The 24707-nt window shown below is 38.6% G+C and overlaps 1 protein-coding gene and 1 long non-coding RNA gene across 2 annotated transcripts in view; one reads left to right on the top strand and one right to left on the bottom strand.

The window, feature by feature from the left end:
* The window catches only part of LOC120572142, a 63403-nt gene that overhangs the window by 15920 nt on the left and 22776 nt on the right, over positions 1-24707 (bottom strand). The gene's annotated exons all lie outside the window — the stretch shown is intronic.
* Positions 784-3788, top strand: LOC120572143. Its single transcript, XR_005641376.1, has 2 exons — positions 784-950; positions 3737-3788. It is a non-coding gene; the product is annotated as an uncharacterized LOC120572143 (long non-coding RNA).

Genomic DNA, 24707 nt, shown 5'->3' with positions numbered 1-24707 from the left:
TTTGTACCAACATTCATTCAACAAATACCCACAGCTAGCAATAGTGTTGAAAAGCAACAATACTATTCCATAACCAATAGATAGAATCATTAGCCTATTCACAGGAAATACACAAGCTTTTTGTGATTAATTTATTAGCATATGAATATAGCATCTTAGCTAACCCCCTTTCCCACTATTAGCAATATATAGTATTACACCGTTCTCATATTATTCATGATAATCGATGCTAGCGTAATCCCCAGCATAGCTTATGTTAAGAATGACATCACATTTTAGAATTACCCTTTTACCTATGACGAAGTCCACAAGCTTTTCTACAAAGCCATATCGCAGTAGATAGGATTAGTCACTTGCTATTTATCTGCTCCACCGGTGAATACACTCCTACGTCCGATGTAGGCCAAGAGGGAGGGGAGATGAAATCTAGAGATCTGACGTAGTTGTTGATAGCTATGGTCAGCTCACAGACCCGAGTTCACCCATTGGCTTATTTACAAGCCCATCAAAGCTAAGTGAAAGTTAAATCGTTTTCCACTGTTTTTTTTCCCATAGCTCTTACAACTACTTTTGACCATATTTTAATAACTTGGAAAACAAAACGAATGTATCAAAATAAAATAAAATAATATAAGGGTGTCATTATTGTTAACTTTGATGGGCTTTTAAATAAGCCAATGGGTGAACTTGGGTCTGTGAGTTGACCAATCAGCTATAAACTAGGCTTGTTTGTTGAGCTCTATATTTATGTCTCCTCACGTCCCTTTAGGCGCTACATCGGAACGTCGTATGAGCCTGTTGTTATTCACTCGGTAAGAGGAAAAGAACGACATTTAGTGAATTAAATCCTATCTAATACTGGCTATGCCTTGTTGTGAATAGAACGAAAGAGAGCTGTGTCTGAATGCACTGTCGTCACGGAGTTAAAGGCAGTGAATTCCATTAAAATGGTGAGTCATTCCTTAACACTAGCTATGCCTTGAGTTCGCTAGCATCCATGCTAATCGGTGCTAATCATGGATGTATTAAGAGAACGGTGCTAATTCTGTCTATTGCTAATAGTGCAAAGCTAACGGGTTAGCTAAGGTGCTGTATTCATATGCTAATAAGGTAATTAGCCACAAAAGGCTAGCGGAGTACTCAGCGGCGGCCTTAAGCATCTGGGGGCCCGTTTCAATAACTAATATGGGGCCCTACCCACATAAAACATAAACATAACAGAAAAAGCAAGGATTCCTGTTGGTTTGCATCAATGGTATATTATTGTATTACGTGCACTTTCAGCTTAATTGATTTGCGCAGTATATTTTCAACTGTCTGGGATGACTTAAAAAAAAAAAAACAGCTCAAACATCCCCTCAACTTGAATTATTTAACAAAAGCAAAGAAGAAAAAGTGTCTGACACTGAGCCGAACTTTTCATAAATAATGATGGGCTCCGCGTTTTTTCAGCTCCGGTCAGCTCACCGGGCGGCGGGCTTAGATTTCACCTGAGCCATTTTTAGAAATCCACCCTTCTGTGTTTGAGTGCTGAGAATGCCCTGATAAGTTCATCTTTGTCCAGCAATTTTGTCACCTCGTGCTCAATTGAAATCTGAGCGAGAGTTGAGCCTCCTGGAGCATTGTTGACCTCAGGTGTGCTTTATCGCCGATTTTAAAATCAACGAGACCATAATTAAAAAAATGAACATCATTCTGTGTTGCAGAAGACTTAAAACAAGCGATTGTGTTTTTATTAGCTTCAAGCGAGAGAAACTCCTCTCTCCGCTCGCTACAGTCACGGGCACTGTCATCATGAGTCGGAGAGCAATGTTGAGGTTTGGATGCAGTTCAACTAAATTGTTTCTGTAAATGTAGCTCAGAATCTGCAGGCCAGTGGTTTCTTTTGCTGGCACGGCAGTGATAGCAGCCAAGATCTCGCGCACAAGGTCCTCAGCATCCACATGGCCGAGGGTTTTTTCTATATTTGCGCAGCTTTTTTTGAGGGTGTATTGTCAATGGTACCGTGCGTTTTTACGCGCTTCTCCAGCTCAAGCCAGCTGTCCATATTGGCATGTTGTGTATTGGATTTTTCATGATCATGGAGTGTGAGAGTGAGTCGTTCCCACATTCTGAAACCTCTGTGAGTGAGACTACTCGTCCGCTTGCCAAATAAGGTAGGCCTACAGCAGAAACAGAAGACTGAATCGGATGATTTTGAGTAGCCTACACTAACCATGACCTGCGTATATTTTCTCCATTTTTCATCTTCATGAAATATCTGTCCTTGGTAAAACGGCGGTGTAATTGGCTTTGTGTGAAGTTAAACTCCTTTATCTGAACGGGACCGCTAACAATATCAATTCGTTGGTCATCGGCAATATGCTCTGGCCAGCACCCCGGGTCTGTCTCTGTAAACGGGGCTTTCTCCCTGGCATCTCCCTCACCTGTCTCAGCGGTAGGATCTTGATCGTCATGTTCTTGTTCTACTAACAATGTTTGGTCATCATTATTGATCAGTTTCAGTTGAAGACGGATAATCTGTATTTTGGCTAGCATCCTGTGACGGGGGTTCGGCCGCTGCTGTCGCCGGTAGGTTTACAGATGCTGGACCAAAGAAAGAGGTTACTTTTGGTAGACTGAATAAAGCTTTTCTGTTGTCCGATATCTTTCGTTTTTTAGCACCACTGGCATATGTACGTTTCATTTCCTCTTAAAATTCTTTTCTTCAAAATAACATTTTAACCTAACGGCAAAAAGGCAAAGATATAAACAAATAAACTACCGGTATTATACTTCAGATCGCTTAAGCCGTTCACTGGGGCGGTAAACGTCGCCATGGTAACCGCGAGTTTGACCAATCAGAGACGTTAGTGTTGTTGTTGAATTTTGGGTAGTGTGGTATTTCTCCAGAAGATCGCAAATAAAAAGGTTGATTTCATACCTTGTGGCTTTTATAGGAGCAGAAATGTTTGTTTCGCAACCTCGTAGCTCGTGGTCAATCTAACTTGGATGGTTTAGACATTATGGCTGAAAATTAATATCCTACGGAGAAAATGAATGGGATTTTGCTGGTCTGTTGGGGCCCCCCTTGGAGGGCGGGGCCTGTTTCAATTGAAACAGGTGAAACATAGGTAAGGCCGCGTCTGGGAGTACTGTGTATTGCCTGTGAAAAGGCTAATGATTCTATCTATTGGTTATGGAAAGTAATGTTGCTTTTCAACACTACTGCTAGCTGTGGGTATTTGTTGAATGAATGTTAGTACAAGTTGTGTGTTTAATTGTTTAACTGGAGTTTATGGAGAAGTAACTCAAAGAGGCTAATTTTTAGTGCATTCTTTCTACTGTTAGCTGGGCAGGGAGGGATAAATAAGCACGCATGTCTTAATTTCTCTAAATTACAACACTGTAGCTTAAGTTATGGGAAAAAAATACAATTTGAGAGATGTTTACGTGCAATTTATGCAATTATATTAAGAATAGTGTTAATGCTACTAATGTAGGTTCCTTAAAACTTGAATTAGAAATGTAGTTTTTGTATAAAGGTTACCTATTAATATAAATGTACTTTTGATACCTGAAAGGGATTTGTATACTTTTGATACTTAAGAGAAGACATTTTAGAACGGTTGTACAACTGAATAGAGATTTAGATATTTCAATATGGGTTAACTGAAAAATTATTTTCATTGTAGCCTAAGCAATTGATTTTATTTCTGAATAGTAATAGAGAGAACTGATTTTACCTCATCTACAGATGGAGGAGGTGGAGATTTGAGAAGCGCTACGCACGGGAGGTCCGGTCCAGAGACAGATATTGGATCACATTGATTCTTCAGATCCCAGAGTCTTCCAGGGGTTACAGATTCCCAGTTCAGTGGGCTGGGTGGCAGCTACAGGATCAAGACTCAGAACTTATACGGATTGCCCTGGATTCCATCTTTATGGTGGTAGGACAAACAGAAACCAAACTCATATGGGCCCCAACGTTGAACATCTCTGAACTCTTGTCATCAAAGAACAATTGAGCTCATAGAACTGAAAAGGGTTTCTTTTATGAGCGCACTTTATTATTTTAGTTGTTATTTTTCATTCCTGTGTTTTATCTGTATATGTGTATGCCATGTTTCTGTGTATATTAATACACTTCTCAAACTTTATCCTGGTTTCCTAGTCTCTTTATTGATGTTCAATTCTCTGGCTCTTAACAATATAGTTTTCTTCTGGTTCTGGTCCAAATTCACCCTGATATCAACGAGCTATTTCATAAATGTACATTCTTACTACATCGTAATAACGGTTACAAATACTTTTTTTTACTTGTGTTTCTGTTGTATCTGCTAGCCTTTGCAACTCATTTATAAATGCTCTGTAAAGCATAGAAAGTCCTCACTTTAGATGGGCTCCAGGGCTTGACATTAACTTTTTGAGGCACTTGTCCTTCGGACAAGTACATTTACATTTCACTTGTCCATGCACAAAAGTCACTTGTCCGGGTAAAGAGTCATCATTTTATAAAAAAAAATTGTTTTGCTAATGCAGAATTCGAACAAACCGTTGAAAGCATCCAAACACTATCAGCATTAATACAATTCAGTTGAAACAGTAGAAACAAACGTGCCCCAACAATAGATTTCCCATTCAACAAGAAAAAAGGATCTCCAGACTCCAGAATACAAAGTAATATGTTGCACGCCGGTGTGCAGAAGTCAATATATTGAGATTCTAAGTCAGTATTTTAAAGTTTGTCATTACTTTCAGATTCCCAGTCAATATTCTAAGTTACTAAGTCAATATATTGAGATACTAAGTCGATACTTTGAGATGTTGAGTCAATTTATTAAGATTGTAAGTCAATATTTTAAATGTTCTCATTGGTTTGAGATTCTTAGTCAATATTCTGAGTTACTAAATCTGTATATAGAGATACTAAGTCAATATTTTGGGATAAGTCAATATATTGAGATACTAAGTCAATATTTTAAGATAAGTCAATATATTGAGATAGTCAATATATTGAGATTCTAAAGCAATATTTTACATTTTCTCATTACTTTGAGATTCTTAGTTTATATTCTGAGATACTAAGTCAATATTTTTACCAGACGTAGTGGTGACTTAAACTTGAACTTATACTATATCTAAAATAATTTTGTAGACATAACAATGGATTTTGCCACTTAATGTTGGTGTTAACTATATTCTTTTATACAATTTCACTAATTTCTACCCAGCAGAGGCTGATTTAGAGATCCTTTAAAAGCTGTAGCTACTTTACAGTTGATTATTACCTGATATTTAATCAGCATGTTATTTATTTATTTGTTTCAAAAAGGAGCACACAAAAACGACATTATAGAATGGCAAAAACGACCACTGGATTGGAAAAGGGTATTTTACAACAGCTTTGAATGCAGCACGAGTATGGTGAGGCCAATTTCAAGTGAACGCAACATCTGTGTTTTTCCGACAACAGCAGCTACAACGTCATACGTTCCTCTCCAGTGAAATACAGACAGACACACTTTTACACCGTTTAGCTGTCAGCATTTTAACCGTGTTTACTCCAATGGTTTACTCTAGCTGCTAGTTATCCGTATGTTAACGTTACTTGCTGCCAAGTGTAATGTTAACTAGCGTGACATGCAGCGATGTTTAGGTTCCCTCGTCCGTTTTCGGAGCATCAGAGAGAAGCGCTGGCATTTCAGTGGCACCGAAATTTGCGTTGCAATTCGGTCCGGTAGATAACGGTCATTAAGGCACCGGTGCCGTATTAGCATCGGGTCTCTCGTTTTCTGTCAACGATGTGGCAAGGAGGTAACGTTAAGGCGGAGTTAGCAAGCTAACATTAGCTAACTAACACCGGCAGGTTCGCCGTGCTTTCATGCTGCATCGCTTACAGAGAACGAGCTGAACAGCGGGCTGGGTCTAACGTTAGCGGCCCGCTGACCACTACCGCTGGGTCCGCTGCCCCGGATTGCGGGGGGAAAAATGTATCGTTTCAAATCGGTAACATAGACGTAATGAGTGGCACATAACGTGAACTTACATGGCATTTTATTTTGTTTGAGTTTTAACTTGTCCAGTGGGACAAGTAAATTTCTCTTCCACTTGCCCTACAAAAAATCCACTTGTCCCGGACAAGCGGACAAGCCTTAATGTCGAGCCCTGGGCTCACACCATGTAGTCATCTAATCACTAGTAACTCATGAGTTAATCATGAATTGATGTGTTGGTAAGTGCTTGTTAAAGATGTATTAACACTAACTATATTTCTGAAGGCATGTCCAGATAGAGCAATACATGTGTGTGTCCAGGTTCTGTTAGCCTTTGGAACTCATTTATAAATGGTTTGTAAAGCATAGAAAGTCCTCACTTTAGATGGGCTCACACAGTATACTTAACTAACCAGTAGTAACTCATGAGTTAATCACGGATTACATTATTGGTAAGTATTTGTAACAGATGTGTTAACACCCAAGCTATTAGTTTAGGCCTTTTTCTAAATCATAACATTTTATTTAAGACATGAACAAATGTAAGTCTAGATAGTCTGTTAATCATTAACTTCCTAGTTATAAACAACCGTTTACGTTTAATGGTAAAATTACTTAATTTACAAATGGTTAATGCATCATGTAGGAATTATTAAAAAATATACTGATAAACCTTTTACATGGGCTTACTTACTATGGACCAACCATTTACTAACTGCATTTACAAATGCTTTACTGATTAGAATGAATGTAGGAACTATGCTTTACAAATGATAAACAAATAAATTACTACTAGTTTGTAGAGTTTATAAAGGGAAAATTATTTAATTCACTAATGGTTTTTGCAATACTTAGAAAGTGTCAAACTTCTATTTATGAACATAACTTACAAGAGCCTTATTTACTATGAACAAACCATTTATGAGTGTGTACACAAATGCTTCATTCATGAGAATTAACATAGGAGCAATGCTTTACAAATGATGAACAAAGCATTTAGCAATAGTTAGTAACTGGTTTATGATGGGAAAATTATTTCATTTCCAAATGGTTGTTTCATTATTTGTTAAGTATAAATCATGTACTTACAAACATATTTTTCAAGATAGGCTTATTTACTATGACCAAACCATTTATAACTATGTGAATAAATGCTTTACTGATGATGAATTCTGTAAGAACAATTAATTAATAATGATGAAAAAAACCATTAACTAATAGGCTTATTTACTATGAACAAACCATTTATAATTGTGTGAACAAATACTTTACTAATGATGAACTATGTATGAACAATTAATAAGTAATCATGAACAAACCATTAACTAATCGTTAACTAATGCTTAATAAATGATGAATTATGTGTAGTTATTCTAAAGTGTTACCAGAATTACTACATTAACCACAATGCTAAGTGTAACTATGTCTCTGATTGGTGGAGATCGCTCTCTGTGTGTATGGGTGTGTGTGTGGGTGTGTGAGTGTGTGTGTTGGTGTGTGTGTGTGTGTGTGTGTGTGTGTGTGTGTGTGTGTGTTTGCGTCCCTACCTCTCTCTCCATGATAGAACATGTGTGTGTCAGAACTTGTTGCTATGGTGATTTCCACAGTGCAGGGGTAGGGAGTGGGAGACAGTTGTCTTCCATGGGTCAAACATATACATGTAATGATAATTAATCCTCTTAAGTTTGTTCTGTAATTCAAAAACCGTGGGTCCAAACGGCAAAATATTATGATCACCAGAGAGATAAAAGTCTGGCGAACGCATTGATGTGGTTTTTATTTTTGTGGTATGAAATATATGGGACACAGAGCAGGTAACAGACATGGAACCATCTGCATCCTTCAGATGATTTTTTTCGGTTTCTGTCGGCAGTTGGTATGTAGACAGCCAAAAGTTTACGTCCGATGGATTCCATAGTTAAATGTCTGTGACCGGCACAAAATTTCCTACATTTTGACCAACTATGATGTATGAAGATTGAAAACTGTAGGGTAGACAGCAATTTGTTTGGAAAACTTTCAGAGAATGATAATGCAGCTTCACCCCTCTAGCTCTGAACATTCTCTCCCCATACACACACATTGGAAAATCTCAACCGGTCTGAAGAAGTACTGCAGCTTCATTTTTTTTACAGTTTCTATCGGCAGTTGGTTTCAAAATAACAAAAAATAAAGGTCCGGTGGATTCCATAGTCACATGTCTGCGACCGGGACAAGATTTCCTACATTTTGACCAACTACGATGTATGTAGAGTGAAAATTGTACGGGAGAGAGCGGTTTGTTTGTAAACAAATTTCAGCGAATCGTACTGCAACTCCACTGTTTCTATCGGCAGTTGGAGTGTCTAGAGCAAAAAGTGTACGTCGGGGGGGGAATCATAGTCTCACGTCGGACCGGCACAAGATTTCCTGCATTTTGACCAAGTATGATGTATGAAGAAGGAAAACTGTAGGAGGTAGACCAATTTGTTTGGAAAAATTTCCGAGAATCGTACTTCAGCTCCCCACTCTGACTCCCACTCTAACTCTCAACAATCCGGCCCCATACACACACATTGGAAAATCTGAAACGGTCTGAAAAGACGACGATACGTAAACTGTGATTTCGTAGAAACCGTGCTTGATATCCAAATGCTCATTCAGCCCAATAAAGGCCAAAGTCTTGTCTTCGGTTTAAACTTTTAATTTTTTTTCTACATTAAAGTATGGCGATACAGCATGGCTCCAAAGGGGAGTTGTTTTCCCGACGATTTCCCATTAAAGTCTATGGGAAAGTTTGCGCGTTTTTTTGCCGATTTCTTGAAAACCGTGCGGCAAATCTCTTAGAAAACACATAACACACCATTCCCGAGCGATACCCACGTGATGATGTCATGTGTGTGCGCGTGTTGGCAACGCTTCGTGAGCCTTAGTGGGACAAAAAACAGGCGGAATAATATTAATAATAACTAGAAAATTCCGGAAGAAATTTTTACAGTGTGCCTCCTACTTGGTGCACATCCGAATAACACTAGCTAAGTAGATAACTTGGCCACATTGTCACTGAGAGAGAGAGAGAGAGAGAGAGAGAGAGAGAGAATATGAATATGAATATGAATATGAGTCTGGTGGGTTCAGAATTCTTAAAGTACTGATTATTTACATGGAGTCTGGTGGGTTCAGGACGCTTAAAGTACTTATTATTTACATGGGGTCTGGTGGGTTACAATGCTAAAATGATTGTTTATTTACATGGAGTCTGGTAGGTTATAGCGACGCGAGCCTTACCAATACAATATATATAAATTATAATACCCTAGTTTTGCTTCAAAAAACAGCTTTTTATAGTTTTATTTTGTTTCTGTCGACTTTTAATGTAGTGTGTTACATGGCTCCAAAGGGGAGTTGTTTTGAGCGATGTAAAGCGATTTCCCGACGATTTCCCATTAAAGTCTATGGGAAATTTTGCGCGGTTTTTTGCCGATTTCGTGAAAACCGTGCGGCAAATCTCTTAGAAAACACATAGCACACCATTCCCGAGCGTTACCCACGTGATGATGTCATTTGTGTGCGCGTGTTGGCAACGCTTCGTGAGCCTTGGTGGGACAAAAATGTGGCGGAAGATGAAAAATAACTAGAAAATTTATTTATGGAAATTCTGCATTTCCTGCAGAAAATGCGTGGGAATGCTGAATAGCTGAATTGCTAAAGCTAAACTGGTTGAATAGCTTAAATCCGTAAGAAGAAGTTGAAATAGTGAGAATAGTTGAAAAAGTGGAAATCGGTTTAATAAGTATGAATTTCATTAAAAAGTTAAAAGTTTATGCTAAACTGAACTGTTTGCTTTAAAGGTTGAATAATGACAAAATATGTAGAACATTGTGAGGTCTGAGTAGATTTTCTAACTGATAATGACTCATATATGCAGAAATATGAAACAAATTAATACTGTAATACTGTTAAAGATGAAAGTTGAAAAGGCTGAAAGAAGAAATATTTGTATTATTATCAGATATATACACTGCATAGAACGAAAAAGCATCAATCTAGCTGAGACGAGATGTGAAATATATTTGGTGAAAAGAATGGGGCTGAACAAGAAGAAAGAGAGGAAAGAGTGAGGGAGAGAAAGAGAGAAGAAAGGAGAGCAGGAGAGAAGATAGAAGAGAGAGTAGAGAAAGAGAATAAAGAGAGAAGGAGAGAGAGAGGAAAGAGAGGAGAGGAAAAGAAAGATAGCAACTTTGACTAAAATTGACTAAAAAGGCTGAAAGTTTAAAGACTTTGTATTAATATCAGCCATATCCATTGCGACGAACAAACAAGCATGACCCTAAAGAGCTGAGAGGTTGATATATTGGCTGAAAAGAAACGGGCTATATACATGGATGAAATCACAAATCACAAATGACCCTGGAGGGAGAGACAGAAGGAGGAAGGGAGAGAGGGAGTGAGAGAGACAAAGGGAGGGAGAGAGAAGGAGTGATGGAAGGAGAGAGAGAGATTGAGAAGGATGGAGGGAGGGAGGGAGAGACAGAGGGAGGGAGAGAAGGAAGGAGGAAGACTAAAGGAAGGAAGTGGAACAGAGAAGGGAGGAAGATAGAGAAAAGAGAAAGAAGGAAGGAGGGAGGCATAGAGAAAGAGAATGAGAAAAGAGGGAGGGATATAGACAGAGGGACGGAGGGAGACAGACAGATAAGGAGACAGACAGACAGACAGACAGACAGACAGACAGAAGTGGAACACAAATGATATAGACTGATGATCATAGTTAGTCTAGTTAGTTGACTCCTACAGCAAGCCTGGAGTAATCAGGTAGACTGGCTGCGAAAGGGTCGTCATGGTTACTAAGGGCCTGGGCCATGTTTATAAACATCTCTTTGATTTGATAACGATAGCACCTGCTCTTAATATGTCTCCTGTAGCACATGCCAGCACTTCAGACACTGATAGCAAGCTCTCAAACAAAGCCTCAGGCTGCCAGAACTATAACTGATATCACTCAAATGACGTGATCCTGAGCACCACAAGGCCTTTGTGAACGTATCGGTATAAAATTTATGTGGATAAACATAAAAATGTGGGCATATTGGCGATTTAAAAAAGTGGTTCGTTCTGCTCTTCGCTAGAAAATATGCAGGACTTTTATCATTGTGGTGGATTGAGGAAAATGTGTTACTCTCATCATTTGGAAGCTTGCTGAGCCCAAAGTATAAGACATATCACTTAACTGTATAAATTTTCTGAAACTAGACAAAAATACCTACGTTTTGATGTATGAACTGTGTATGACAAGGAGATATTGTGGGCGTGACAGCAATTTATTGAGAAGGAACTAAGATAATTTTTTCGAAGCTTCACCCTCTAGCTATGACATCATCCACTCTAGCTCACGCAATACACACTCTGTTTAATCGATAAAATTTCCTGAAATGATCACTAAACTTAAACAGATATTTCACGAAAACTGTAAAAGATATCAAACTGAAAAGATACGTTTGGATAGCTGAGTATTTTGTGAACATTTTAAAGTTTGTTTGGCGTCTGTAGGTGAAAGTATGAAGGAGCTAAAACTTTTGGGAGCGGAAGAAGATTTTAAGGAGTTGAAGCCTGCTCTCATTGACTTTAATGTTTAAAAAGTGTTAAAAAGCTTGACATTTTAAAAAGTAGAAATAGTAGAAAAAAAGTTGAAGAAGTCCCATCATTAGCTGAAAGAGGTGAACATTTGAAAAGTAGAATGGTTTAAATAGGTGAAAGTATGCAAAAGTTACAGAGAGCCAAAAATTAATACTGAATATGCATAACTAGAAAAATGGCGTCCCGCGAAAATGCGGGAATGCTGAATATTGCTAAAGCTAACTAGATGAATAGCTTAAATCTGAAAAAAAAGAAGTGAAATAGTTGAAGAAAAGTGGAACCCGTTAAAAGTTCAAAGTTGACGCTTAAACTGAATTGTTGGCTTTAAAAGCTGAAAAATGACAAAATATGTGGAACATTGTGAAGTCTCTTAGCTGAAGCAGAAGAATAGTTGAAAAGCCGAAACCGCTTAATAAGAAGCATGACTCCCATTAAAAGTTCAAAGTTTATGAGCCTAAACTGAACTGGTTGGTTTAAAGGTTGAATAATGACAAAATGTGTAGAACATTGTGGGAGGTTTGAGTAGATTTTCTAACAGATAATGACTCACATACGCAGAAATATGAAACAAATTGTATGAAAAAATCTTAAAGCTCAAAATGCATTGCATCGCTGCACAGTTGAAACTCTCACAAATTCGCGAGAGTTGGAAGCCAAACCGTAACACCCATTACCTAACATAAGGAAGGTAGCTTGGTTAGAAAAGCTGGAAGAAATATTTCTATTATTATCAGATATAGAAACAGCATAAATCTAGCTGAGATGATGTGAAATATATTAGGGTGAAAAGAATGGGGCTTAACAAGAAGAAAGAGAGGAAAGAGAGAAGGAGAGAGAGAGTAGAGAGGAAAGAGAGGAGAGGGAAAAAAGAGAGGAAAGATAGGAAACATTGAGGAAGAGAGCAACTTTGACTCAAAAACTGATTTAAAAAGGCTGAAAAGTTTAAAGACTTTGCATTATTATCAGCCACATCCGCTGGTAGAAATCAAAACAAGCATGACCCTAAAGAGCTGAGAGGTGGGTGAATATGTGCCTGAAAAGAAACATATTATATAACATAATATACATGGATGAAATCACAAATCACAAAATGACCCTGGAGGGAGAGACAGAAGGAGGAAGGGAGAGGGGAGGAGAGAGGAGGAAGGTGAGGTAGAGAGAGAGAGAGGAGTGATGGAAGGAGAGAGAGATTGAGAAGGATGGAGGGAGGGGAGAGACAGAGGAAGGGGAGAGAAAGAAGGGGGAAGCACCGGAAGAAGAAGGAAGGGGGGGAACAGGAAGAGTGGAGAAGACAAGAGAAAAGAGAAAGAAGGAGGGGAGGGAGTGCATAGGAGAAAGAGAGTGAGACAGGAGGGAGTGAGAGAGAGGAAGGGAGAGGAGAGAGAGAGCAGGTTGCAGGAAGGGAGGGATGGAAGGAGAGAGAGAGATTGAGAAGGATGGAGGGAGGGGAGAGACAGAGGGGGGAGAGAGACAGATAAGGAGACAGACAGACAGACAAACAGACAGACAGTGAAGTAAACGCAAATGATAAAGTCAGGATGATGTGATCATAGTTAGTCTGAGTTGAGTTGACCTCAGCGCAAGCCTGGAGTAATCAGAGAAGACTGTCTGTGAAAAGGGTTGTTTATGGACACTAAGGGGCCTGGGGGCCATATTTATAAACACTCTTTTATCTGTTCACAACCGCACCTGCTCTTAATGTTCCCCCAGCAGCCCACACCGCAGCACTTTCAGACACTAGAGCAAGCTCTCAAACAAAGCCTCAAGACTGCCCAAACTATTACTGCTATCGGTCAAAATGACGTCATCCTGAGCAACCACAAGGCCTTTGTGCACGTAATGGTATAAAATGTATATGGATAAACATAAAAAGTGAGCATATCAGCAATTTCCAAAAAGTGGTTCGATTAGTGTTTCGCTTGGGAAATATCCAGGAGTTTTAACATTGGAGCCATGAAGAAAGATTTGGACCTCTTGTCATTTGGAAGCTCAACCAGCCAAAAGCAAAAGGCGTATCACAAAACTGAGCAGATTTTATGAAAGTAGACAAAAATACCTTACGTTTTGATGTATACATTGTGTATGACAAGTAGATATTGTGCGGGAGAGCAATTTGAGGAGAAGGGAACAAAGATAATTTTTTGAAGCTTCACCTCTGAGCCGATGACGTCATCACTCTAACCAGCCACACACAATAACACCCTTGTTTAATCGATAAAATTTCCTAAAAGATCACTTCAAACTTAAACACCTTTTTCACAAAACTGTAAAAGATATCAAACTAAAAAGATACGTTTGGATAGCTGAATATTTTGTGAACATTTTAAAGTTTGTTTGGCGTCTGTAGGTGAAAGTATGAAGGAGCTGAATCTTTTGGGAGCGGAAGAAGATTTTAAGGAGTTGAAGGCTGCTCCTCATTGACTTTAATGTTAAAAAAAGTGTTAAAAAAGCTGAATATTTTAAAAAAGTATAAATAGTAGAAAAAAGTTGAAGAAGTCCCATCATTAGCTGAAAGAGCTGAACATTTGAAAAGTGGAATGGTTTAAATAGGTGAAAGTATGCAGAAGTTACGGAGAGCCAAAAACGTACGGAATAATAAAACTAAGAATAACTAGAAAATGCATTTCCTGCGGGAAAATGCGCGGAATGCTGAATTGCTGAATTGCTAAAGCTAACTGGATGAATAGCTTAAATCTGTAAGAAGAAGTTGGAAATAGTGAGAATAGTTGAAAAGTGGAAATCGTTAAAAAGTTCAAAGTTGACGCTTAAACTGAATTGTTGGCTATAAAAGTTGAAAAATGACAAAATATGTAGAACATTGTGAGGTCTTTAGCTGAAGTTGAAGAATAGTTGAAAAAGTGGAAATCGTTTTAAGAAGTATGAATTTCATTAAACAGCTAAAAGTTGACTTAAACTGAACTGTTTGCTTTAAAGGTTGAATAATGACAAAATGTGTAGAACATTGTGAGGTCTGGAGTAGAGTTTCTAACAGATAATGACTCACATATGCAGAAATATGAAACAAATTGTATGAAAAATCTTAAAGCTCAAATGCATTGCACTGCACTGCTGAAACATCTGGCAAATTTCAGGAGTTGGAAGCTAAACTGCATTACCTACATAAGTGAAGAGCTTGTTAGAAAAGCTGGAAGAAATATTTTTATTATTATCAGATATAGAAACAGCATAAATCTAGCTGAGAAAGAGATGTGAAATATATTAGGTGAAAAGAATGGGGATTAACAAGAAGAAAGAGAGGAAAGAGAGAAGGAGAGAGAGAGGAAAAAAAGAGGAGAGGAAAAAGAGAGGAAAGATAGAAACATTGAGGAAGAGAGCAACTTTGACTAAAATTGATTAAAAAGGCTGAAAGTTTAAAGACCTTTGTATTATTATCAGCCATATCCATTGGGTAGAACAAAACAAGCATGACCCTAAAGAGCTGAGAGGTGGATATATTGCCTGAAAAAGATAACGTGGCCATATACATGGATGAAATCACGCAAATGACCCTGGAGGAGAGAGACAGAAGAAGGGAAGGAGGGAGGCATAGAGAAAGAGAGGGAGACAAGAGGGAGGGATACAGACAGAGGGGAGGGGAGGGAGACACAGACAGATAAGGAGACAGATAGACAGACAGAGACAAGACAGAAGTGGAACGCAAATGATATAGACTGATGATCATAGTTAGTCTAGTTAGTTGACTCCTACAGCAAGCCTGGAGTAATCAGTAGACTGTCTGTGAAAGGGTTGCGCATGGTTACTAAGGGCCTGGAAGAATAAGTTTATAAACATCTCTTGATCTGATAACGATAGCACCTGCTCTTAATATGTCTCCTGTAGTACACGCCAGCACTTCAGACACTGAGAGCAGAAGAAATATTTTCATTATTACAGATATATACCGCATAGAACAAAAAAACGCATCAATCTAGCTGAGATGAGATGTGAAATATATTAGGTGAAAAGAATGGGGCTGAAACAAGAAGAAAGAGAGGAAAAGAGAGAGGGAGAGAAAGAGAGAAGAAAGGAGAGCAGGAGAGAAGAGATGAGAAGAGAGAAGAGGTGGTGTGTGTACCATGTTGTCGGGCGTGTGTGTGTGTGTGTGTGTGTGTGTGTGTGTGTGGGGAGTGTGTGTGTGTGTGTGTGTAAGGGGGTGGGGGTGGGAGAGGTGTGTGTGTGTTTTGAGTAGTGTGTGTGTGTGTGTGTGTGTGTGTTTTTGTGTGTGTGTTTGCATGTGTGTCTGTCTGTGGTGTGTGTGTGTGTGTTTATGTGGGTCCTTTTTGTGTGTCTGTGTGTGTGTATATGTGTGTGTGTGTGTGTGTTTGGCGTGGTGTGCATGTGTGTGGTTTGCAAAATAAAACATGAATAGCTGAATTGCTAAAGCTAAACTGGATGAATAGCTTAAAACCGTAAAAATAAGTTGAAGTAGTGGGAGTGAAGTTGAAAAGTCAAATAACACCTTAGCAAGGACACACTGATTGATATGGCACAGTGGGATTTCCGAACCCGGCCCCACACCCTAGCCATGTGCCATAACCACCAAGCGCCTATCTTCAGAACAGACAAACATTGTTCCTTTAGAGTATTTATAAAGCATCTCTTTGATCATTAATCCCCACACCTGGATTAGTGGTGAGACAGTGTGAGAGAACCCTTCAAACAATCCTTAATAAATCCATTACAGTACATGCTATCGAAAACAGCGATTGACCGTTAGAGACACAAGGCCTTGTGAAAACGAGTATCGGGTATAAAATCTATATGGATAAACATAAAAAATGTGGGCATGTCAGCGATTTAAAAAAAGTGGCTCGCTCTTGCTCTTTGCTGGAAAATATGGACGACTCTTTATCATTGAAGCTGATGGACAGAAATTTTGTTGATCTTGTCATTTGAAGCTCGCTTGAGCCAAACGTGATAAGACGTGATCGCAATGACTGAAGTAGATTTTTCTGAAACGACACAAAAATACCTACGCTTTGATGTATAAATTGTGTGGATGACAAGTAGATATTGTGGGCTTTGAGAGCAATTTTGAGGAGAAGGGACAAAGATAATTTTTTGAAGTATTCACCCTCTGAAGACATCATCACTCTTAACCAGCCACACACACACCCTGTTTAATCGATAATATTTCCTGAAAAGATCACTTAAACTTAAACACCTTTTCTTCACAAAACTGTAAAGTGATATCAAACTGAAAAGATAAGTTTGATAGCTGGAATATTTTGTAAACATTATTAAAGTTTGTTTGGCCTGTAGGTGGAAAGTATGAAGGAGCTGGAATCTTTGGGAGCCGGAAGAAGATTTTAAGGAGTTGAAGGGCTCTCATTGACTTTTAATGTTAAAAAAAAGTGATAAAAAAGCTGAATATTTAAAAAAATATAAATAGTAGAAAAAAAGTTGAAGAAGTCCCATCATTAGCTGAAAGAGCTGAACATTTTAAAAAGTGGAAATGGTTCTTAAAGGGGTGAAAAGTATGCAGAAGTTACAGAGAGCCAAAAACGGCACGGAATAATAATAATAAAAACTAAGAATAAGAATAACTAGAAAAATGCATTTCCCGCAGAAAATCGCGGGGAATGCTGAATTGCTAAAGCTAACTGGATGAATAGCTTAAATCTGTGTGAGAATAGTTGAAAAAGTGGAAATCGCTAAAAAGTTCAAAGCTGATGCTAAACTGGAATTGTTGGCTATAAAAGTTGAAAAATGACAAAATATGTAGAACATTGTGAGGTCTTTAGCTGAAGTTGAAGAATAGCTTGAAAAAGCGGAACTGCTTAATAAGTATGAATTTCATTAAAAGTTCAAAGTTTATGCTAAACTGAACTGTTTGCTTTAAAGGTTGAATAATGACAAAATGTGTAGAACATTGTGAGGGTCGAGTAGATTTTCTCTAATAGATAATGACTCACATATGCAGAAATATGAAACAAAATTGTATGAAAAAATCTAAAGCTCAAATGCATTGCACTGCACTGCTGAAACATCTGGCAAATTTCAGAGTTGGAAGCTAAACTGCATTACCTACATAAGTGAAGAGCTTGTTAGAAAAAGCTGGAAGAAATATTTTTATTATTATCAGATATAGAAACAGCATAAATCTAGTTGAGATGAGATGTGAAATATAGTATTAGGTGAAAAGAATGGGGCTTAACAAGAAGAAAGAGAGGAAAAAGAGAGAAGGAGAGAGAGAGGAAAAAAGAGGAGAGGAAAAAAAGAGAGGAAAGATAGAAACATTGAGGAAGAGAGCAACTCTTTGACTAAAACTGATTAAAAAAGGCTGAAAGTTTAAAGACTTTGTATTATTATCAGCCATATCCGATGGTAGAACAAACAAGCATGACCCTAAAGAGCTGAGAGGTGGATATATTGCCTGAAAAGAAACATATATAACATAATATACATGGATGAAATCACAAATCACAAATGACCCTGAGGGAGAGAGACAGAAGGAGGAAGGGAGAGAGGGAGGAGAGAGGAAGGGGAGGCAGAGAGAGAGAGAGAGGGAAATGGAGAGAGAGATTGAGAAGGATGGAGGGAGGGAGAGACAGAGGGAGTGGAGAGAATGAAGGGGGAAGACTGAAGGAAGGGAAGGAGGGGAACAGGAAGAGGGAGGGAAGACAGAGAAAGAGGAAAGAAGGAGGGGGAGAGAAAGTGAGACAGGAGGGAGTGAGGAGAGGAAGGAGAAGGAGAGAGACGAGAGAAGGAGTGGAAGGAGAGAGAGACTGGAGAAGGAGGAGGAGAGGAGGGAGACAGACAGACAAAGACAGGACAGACAGACAAACAGACAGACAGAAGGAACAGAAATGATAGACTGAGGAGAACGGCAGTGGGACCAGCCCACAGGAAAGAAACAAGAAAAGACAAGACAGACCACAGAAAGACACCGAAGAGGAAGCCACACACAGACACACTGAGGACACACATGGATAAAATGTGGAGAAAGGAAACAGTGGAAGAAGGAGCCAATGAAAGATGGAACAGGAAGCCCAACCGAGCCAAAAAATGGAGTAGATGGAGGACGAAAGAGAAGGGAAGAAGGACAAAGAAGGAGCAGGAGGAAGGAATAAAGACAGGAGGGAGGACACATGAATGGAAGCACACACGAAAGGACAAAAAAAATGACACGAACCAAAGAGAACAAAGACACAAGGAAGGAAGGAGGAAGGAAAAAAAGGAAGAAGACAAAAAGAACACCACACAACACAAAGAAAGGAATAAATATAGGAAAGACACAAGGACCACACAAAAATAGTGGAATCAGAAAGAAAATGACAAATATAAACACAGGAGGAAGGAAGAAGAAAGTGGAATGGTGGAAGGAATAGTGAAAGGCACACACGACAACACAGGAAAGAAAGATAAGAAGGAAACACAGCAAGAAAGGAAAGGAGGAAGAAAAAGACACAAGAAGAAACAGAAATAGACAACCGAAGAGATGGAGACCAAGAAGAAAGGAGGAAAGAGAGAGAGAGAGGGAAAAAGAGGAAAGAGAAGAGAGGAAAGAGAAACATTGGAGGAAGAGAGCAACTTGACTAAAATTGAAAAGGCAAGGAAAGGAGAAAGACAAAGGAACCCATGGTAGAAATAAAAAAGCAGACCCGAAAGAGTGAGGTGGAGGAGTATGCCGGAAAAAAGTAATATAATGGAAAACACAAATGACCCTGGAGGGAGAGACAGAAGAAGGAAGGAGGGAGGCATAGAGAAAGAGAGGGAGACAAGAGGGAGGGATACAGAAGAGGGAGGGAGACACAGACAGATAAGGAGACAGACAGACAGACAGGACAGACAGAAGTGGAACGGAATGATATAGACTGGATGGACAGAGAAACGGAAAGACTTACAGTGGAGACCACCAGGAAAGGAACATGGAAAGGACATGCACAAAAAAATACTTGATCTGGATAATGAGTAGCACCTCGTAATAGGTCCATAATGGACACTGGAGAGTAGAAGAAGAGCACAGAAGTAGAGAAAAGAATGGAGATGGGAAATATAAGTGAAAAGAATGGGGAATAAGAAGAAAAGAGAGGAAAGAGAGAGGGAGAGGAAAGAGAGAAGAAAGGAGAGTAGGAGAGAAGAGAGAAGAGAGAAGAGTGAAATGTATGAAATATGTGTGTGTGTGTGTGTGTGTGTGTGTTTTGTGTGTGTGTGTGTGTGTGTTGTGTGTGTGTGTGTGTGTGTGTGTGTGTGTGTGTGTGTGTGTTGAAAATAAAACATGAATAGCTGAATTGCTAAAGCTAAACTGGATGAATAGCTTAAAACCGTAAAAATAAGTTGAAGTAGTGGGAGTAGTTGAAAAGTCAAATAACACCTTAGCCAGGGACACACTGATTGATATGGCACAGTGGGATTTGAACCCGGGCCCCCCACACCCTAGCCATGTGCCATAACCACTGCGCTATCTTCAGAACAGACAAACATTGTTCCTTTAGTATTTATAAAGCATCTCTTTGATCATTAATCCCCACACCTGATTAGTGAGAGACAGTGTGAGAGAACCCTTCAAACAATCCTTAATAAATCCATTACAGTACATGCTATCGAAACAGCGACTTGACCGTTAGAGACACAAGGCCTTTGTGAACGTATCGGTATAAAATCTATATGGATAAACATAAAAATGTGGGCATGTCAGCGATTTAAAAAAGTGGTTCGTTCTGCTCTTTGCTGGAAAATATGGACGCCCTTTATCATTGAAGCGGATGGACAGAAATTTGTTGATCTTGTCATTTGGAAGCTCGCTGAGCCAAACGTATGAGACGTATCGCATGACTGAGCAGATTTTCTGAAACTACACAAAAATACCTACGTTTTGATGTATAAATTGTGTATGACAAGTAGATATTGTGGATGGGAGCAATTTTGGAGGAGAAGGGACAAAGATAATTTTTTTGAAGCTTCACCCTCTGAGCGATGACATCATCACTCTAACCAGCCACACACACACTCTGTTTAATCGATAATATTTCCTGAAAAGATCACTAAACTTAAACACCTTTTTCACAAAAACTGTAAAAGATATCAAACTGAAAAGATAAGTTTGGATAGCTGAATATTTTGTGAACATTTTAAAGTTTGTTTGGCGTCTGTAGGTGAAAGTATGAAGGAGCTGAATCTTTTGGGAGCGGAAGAAGATTTTAAGGAGTTGAAGGCGCCTCTCATTGACTTTAATGTTAAAAAAAAGTGATAAAAAGCTGAATATTTAAAAAAATATAAATAGTAGAAAAAAAGTTGAAGAAGTCCCATCATTAGCTGAAAGAGCTGAACATTTGAAAAGTGGAATGGTTTAAATAGGTGAAAGTATGCAGAAGTTACAGAGAGCCAAAAAACGTACGGAATAATAATAATAAAACTAAGAATAAGAATAACTAGAAAATGCATTTCCTGCAGAAAATGCGTGGGAATGCTGAATTGCTAAAGCTAACTGGATGAATAGCTTAAATCTGTGAGAATAGTTGAAAAAGTGGAAATCGTTAAAAAGTTCAAAGTTGACGCTAAACTGAATTGTTGGCTATAAAAGTTGAAAAATGACAAAATATGTAGAACATTGTGAGGTCTTTAGCTGAAGTTGAAGAATAGTTGAAAAAGCGGAAATCCGTTTAATAAGTATGAATTTCATTAAAAAGTTCAAAGTTTATGCTAAACTGAACTGTTTGCTTTAAAGGTTGAATAATGACAAAATGTGTAGAACATTGTGAGGTCTGAGTAGATTTTCTAACAGATAATGACTCACATATGCAGAAATATGAAACAAATTGTATGAAAAATCTTAAAGCTCAAATGCATTGCACTGCACTGCTGAAACATCTGGCAAATTTCAGAGTTGGAAGCTAAACTGCATTACCTACATAAGTGAAGAGCTTGTTAGAAAAGCTGGAAGAAATATTTTTATTATTATCAGATATAGAAACAGCATAAATCTAGCTGAGATGAGATGTGAAATATATTAGGTGAAAAGAATGGGGCTTAACAAGAAGAAAGAGAGGAAAGAGAGAAGGAGAGAGAGAGGAAAAAGAGGAGAGGAAAAAGAGAGGAAAGATAGAAACATTGAGGAAGAGAGCAACTTTGACTAAAATTGATTAAAAAGGCTGAAAGTTTAAAGACTTTGTATTATTATCAGCCATATCCGTTGGGTAGAACAAACAAGCATGACCCTAAAGAGCTGAGAGGTGGATATATTGCCTGAAAAGAAACATATATAACATAATATACATGGATGAAATCACAAATCACAAATGACCCTGGAGGGAGAGACAGAAGGAGGAAGGGAGAGAGGGAGTGAGAGAGAGGAAGGGAGGCAGAGAGAGAGAGAGGAGTGATGGAAGGAGAGAGAGATTGAGAAGGATGGAGGGAGGGAGAGACAGAGGGAGGGAGAGAATGAAGGGGGAAGACTGAAGGAAGGAAGGAGGGGAACAGAAGAGGGAGGAAGACAGAGAAAAGAGAAAGAAGGAGGGAGGGAGGCATAGAGAAAGAGAGTGAGACAGGAGGGAGTGAGAGAGAGGAAGGGAGGGAGAGAGAAGAGAGACAGAGAAGGAGTGATGGAAGGAGAGAGAGATTGAGAAGGATGGAGGGAGGGAGAGACAGAGGGAGGGAGAGACAGACAGATAAGGAGACAGACAGACAGACAAACAGACAGACAGAAGTGGAACGCAAATGATATAGACTGATGATCATAGTTAGTCTAGTTAGTTGACTCCTACAGCAAGCCTGGAGTAATCAGTAGACTGTCTGTGAAAGGGTTGTCATGGTTACTAAGGGCCTGGGGGCCATTTTTATAAACATCTCTTTGATCTGTTCACGACCGCACCTGCTCTTAATGTCTCCTGTAGCCCACCGCAGCACTTCAGACACTGAGAGCAAGCTCTCAAACAAAGCCTCAGACTGCCCAAACTATTACTGCTATCGGTCAAATGACGTCATCCTGAGCACCACAAGGCCTTTGTGCACGTAATGGTATAAAATGTATATGGATAAACATAAAAATGTGAGCATATCAGCAATTTCAAAAAGTGGTTCGATTAGTGTTTCGCTCGGAAATATCCAGGAGTTTTAACATTGGAGCCAATGAAGAAAGATTTGGACCTCTTGTCATTTGGAAGCTCAACCAGCCAAAAGCAAAAGGCGTATCACAAAACTGAGCAGATTTTATGAAAGTAGACAAAAATACCTACGTTTTGATGTATACATTGTGTATGACAAGTAGATATTGTGGGCGTGAGAGCAATTTGAGGAGAAGGAACAAAGATAATTTTTTTGAAGCTTCACCCTCTGAGCGATGACGTCATCACTCTAACCAGCCACACACACACTCTGTTTAATCGATAAAATTTCCTGAAAAGATCACTAAACTTAAACACCTTTTTCACAAAAACTGTAAAAGATATCAAACTAAAAAGATACGTTTGGATAGCTGAATATTTTGTGAACATTTTAAAGTTTGTTTGGCATCTGTAGGTGAAAGTATGAAGGAGCTGAATCTTTTGGGAGCGGAAGAAGATTTTAAGGAGTTGAAGGCTCCTCTCATTGACTTTAATGTTAAAAAAAAGTGTTAAAAAGCTGAATATTTTAAAAAGTATAAATAGTAGAAAAAAAGTTGAAGAAGTCCCATCATTAGCTGAAAGAGCTGAACATTTGAAAAGTGGAATGGTTTAAATAGGTGAAAGTATGCAGAAGTTACGGAGAGCCAGAAAACGTACGGAATAATAAAACTAAGAATAACTAGAAAATGCATTTCCTGCGGAAAATGCGTGGGAATGCTGAACTGCTGAATTGCTAAAGCTAACTGGATGAATAGCTTAAATCTGTAAGAAGAAGTTGAAATAGTGAGAATAGTTGAAAAGTGGAAATCGTTAAAAAGTTCAAAGTTGACGCTAAACTGAATTGTTGGCTATAAAAGTTGAAAAATGACAAAATATGTAGAACATTGTGAGGTCTTTAGCTGAAGTTGAAGAATAGTTGAAAAAGTGGAAATCGTTTTAAGAAGTATGAATTTCATTAAACAGCTAAAAGTTGACGCTAAACTGAACTGTTTGCTTTAAAGGTTGAATAATGACAAAATGTGTAGAACATTGTGAGGTCTGAGTAGAGTTTCTAACAGATAATGACTCACATATGCAGAAATATGAAACAAATTGTATGAAAAATCTTAAAGCTCAAATGCATTGCACTGCACTGCTGAAACATCTGGCAAATTTCAGAGTTGGAAGCTAAACTGCATTACCTACATAAGTGAAGAGCTTGTTAGAAAAGCTGGAAGAAATATTTTTATTATTATCAGATATAGAAACAGCATAAATCTAGCTGAGAAGAGATGTGAAATATATTAGGTGAAAAGAATGGGGATTAACAAGAAGAAAGAGAGGAAAGAGAGAAGGAGAGAGAGAGGAAAAAGAGGAGAGGAAAAAGAGAGGAAAGATAGAAACATTGAGGAAGAGAGCAACTTTGACTAAAATTGATTAAAAAGGCTGAAAGTTTAAAGACTTTGTATTATTATCAGCCATATCCATTGGGTAGAACAAACAAGCATGACCCTAAAGAGCTGAGAGGTGGATATATTGCCTGAAAAGAAACGGGCTATATACATGGATGAAATCACAAATGACCCTGGAGGGAGAGACAGAAGAAGGAAGGAGGGAGGCATAGAGAAAGAGAGGGAGACAAGAGGGAGGGATACAGACAGAGGGAGGGAGGGAGACACAGACAGATAAGGAGACAGACAGACAGACAGACAGACAGAAGTGGAACGCAAATGATATAGACTGATGATCATAGTTAGTCTAGTTAGTTGACTCCTACAGCAAGCCTGGAGTAATCAGTAGACTGTCTGTGAAAGGGTTGTCATGGTTACTAAGGGCCTGGGCAATGTTTATAAACATCTCTTTGATCTGATAACGATAGCACCTGCTCTTAATATGTCTCCTGTAGTACACGCCAGCACTTCAGACACTGAGAGCAGAAGAAATATTTTCATTATTATCAGATATATACTGCATAGAACGAAAAAGCATCAATCTAGCTGAGATGAGATGTGAAATATATTAGGTGAAAAGAATGGGGCTGAACAAGAAGAAAGAGAGGAAAGAGAGAGGGAGAGAAAGAGAGAAGAAAGGAGAG

The sequence above is a fragment of the Perca fluviatilis genome, chromosome 14 (assembly GCF_010015445.1).
Source record: "Perca fluviatilis chromosome 14, GENO_Pfluv_1.0, whole genome shotgun sequence".
Classification (NCBI taxonomy): Eukaryota; Metazoa; Chordata; class Actinopteri; order Perciformes; family Percidae; genus Perca; species Perca fluviatilis.
Note: the sequence above shows the minus strand (reverse complement) of the source record. Positions and strands in the feature narration are given on the sequence as shown.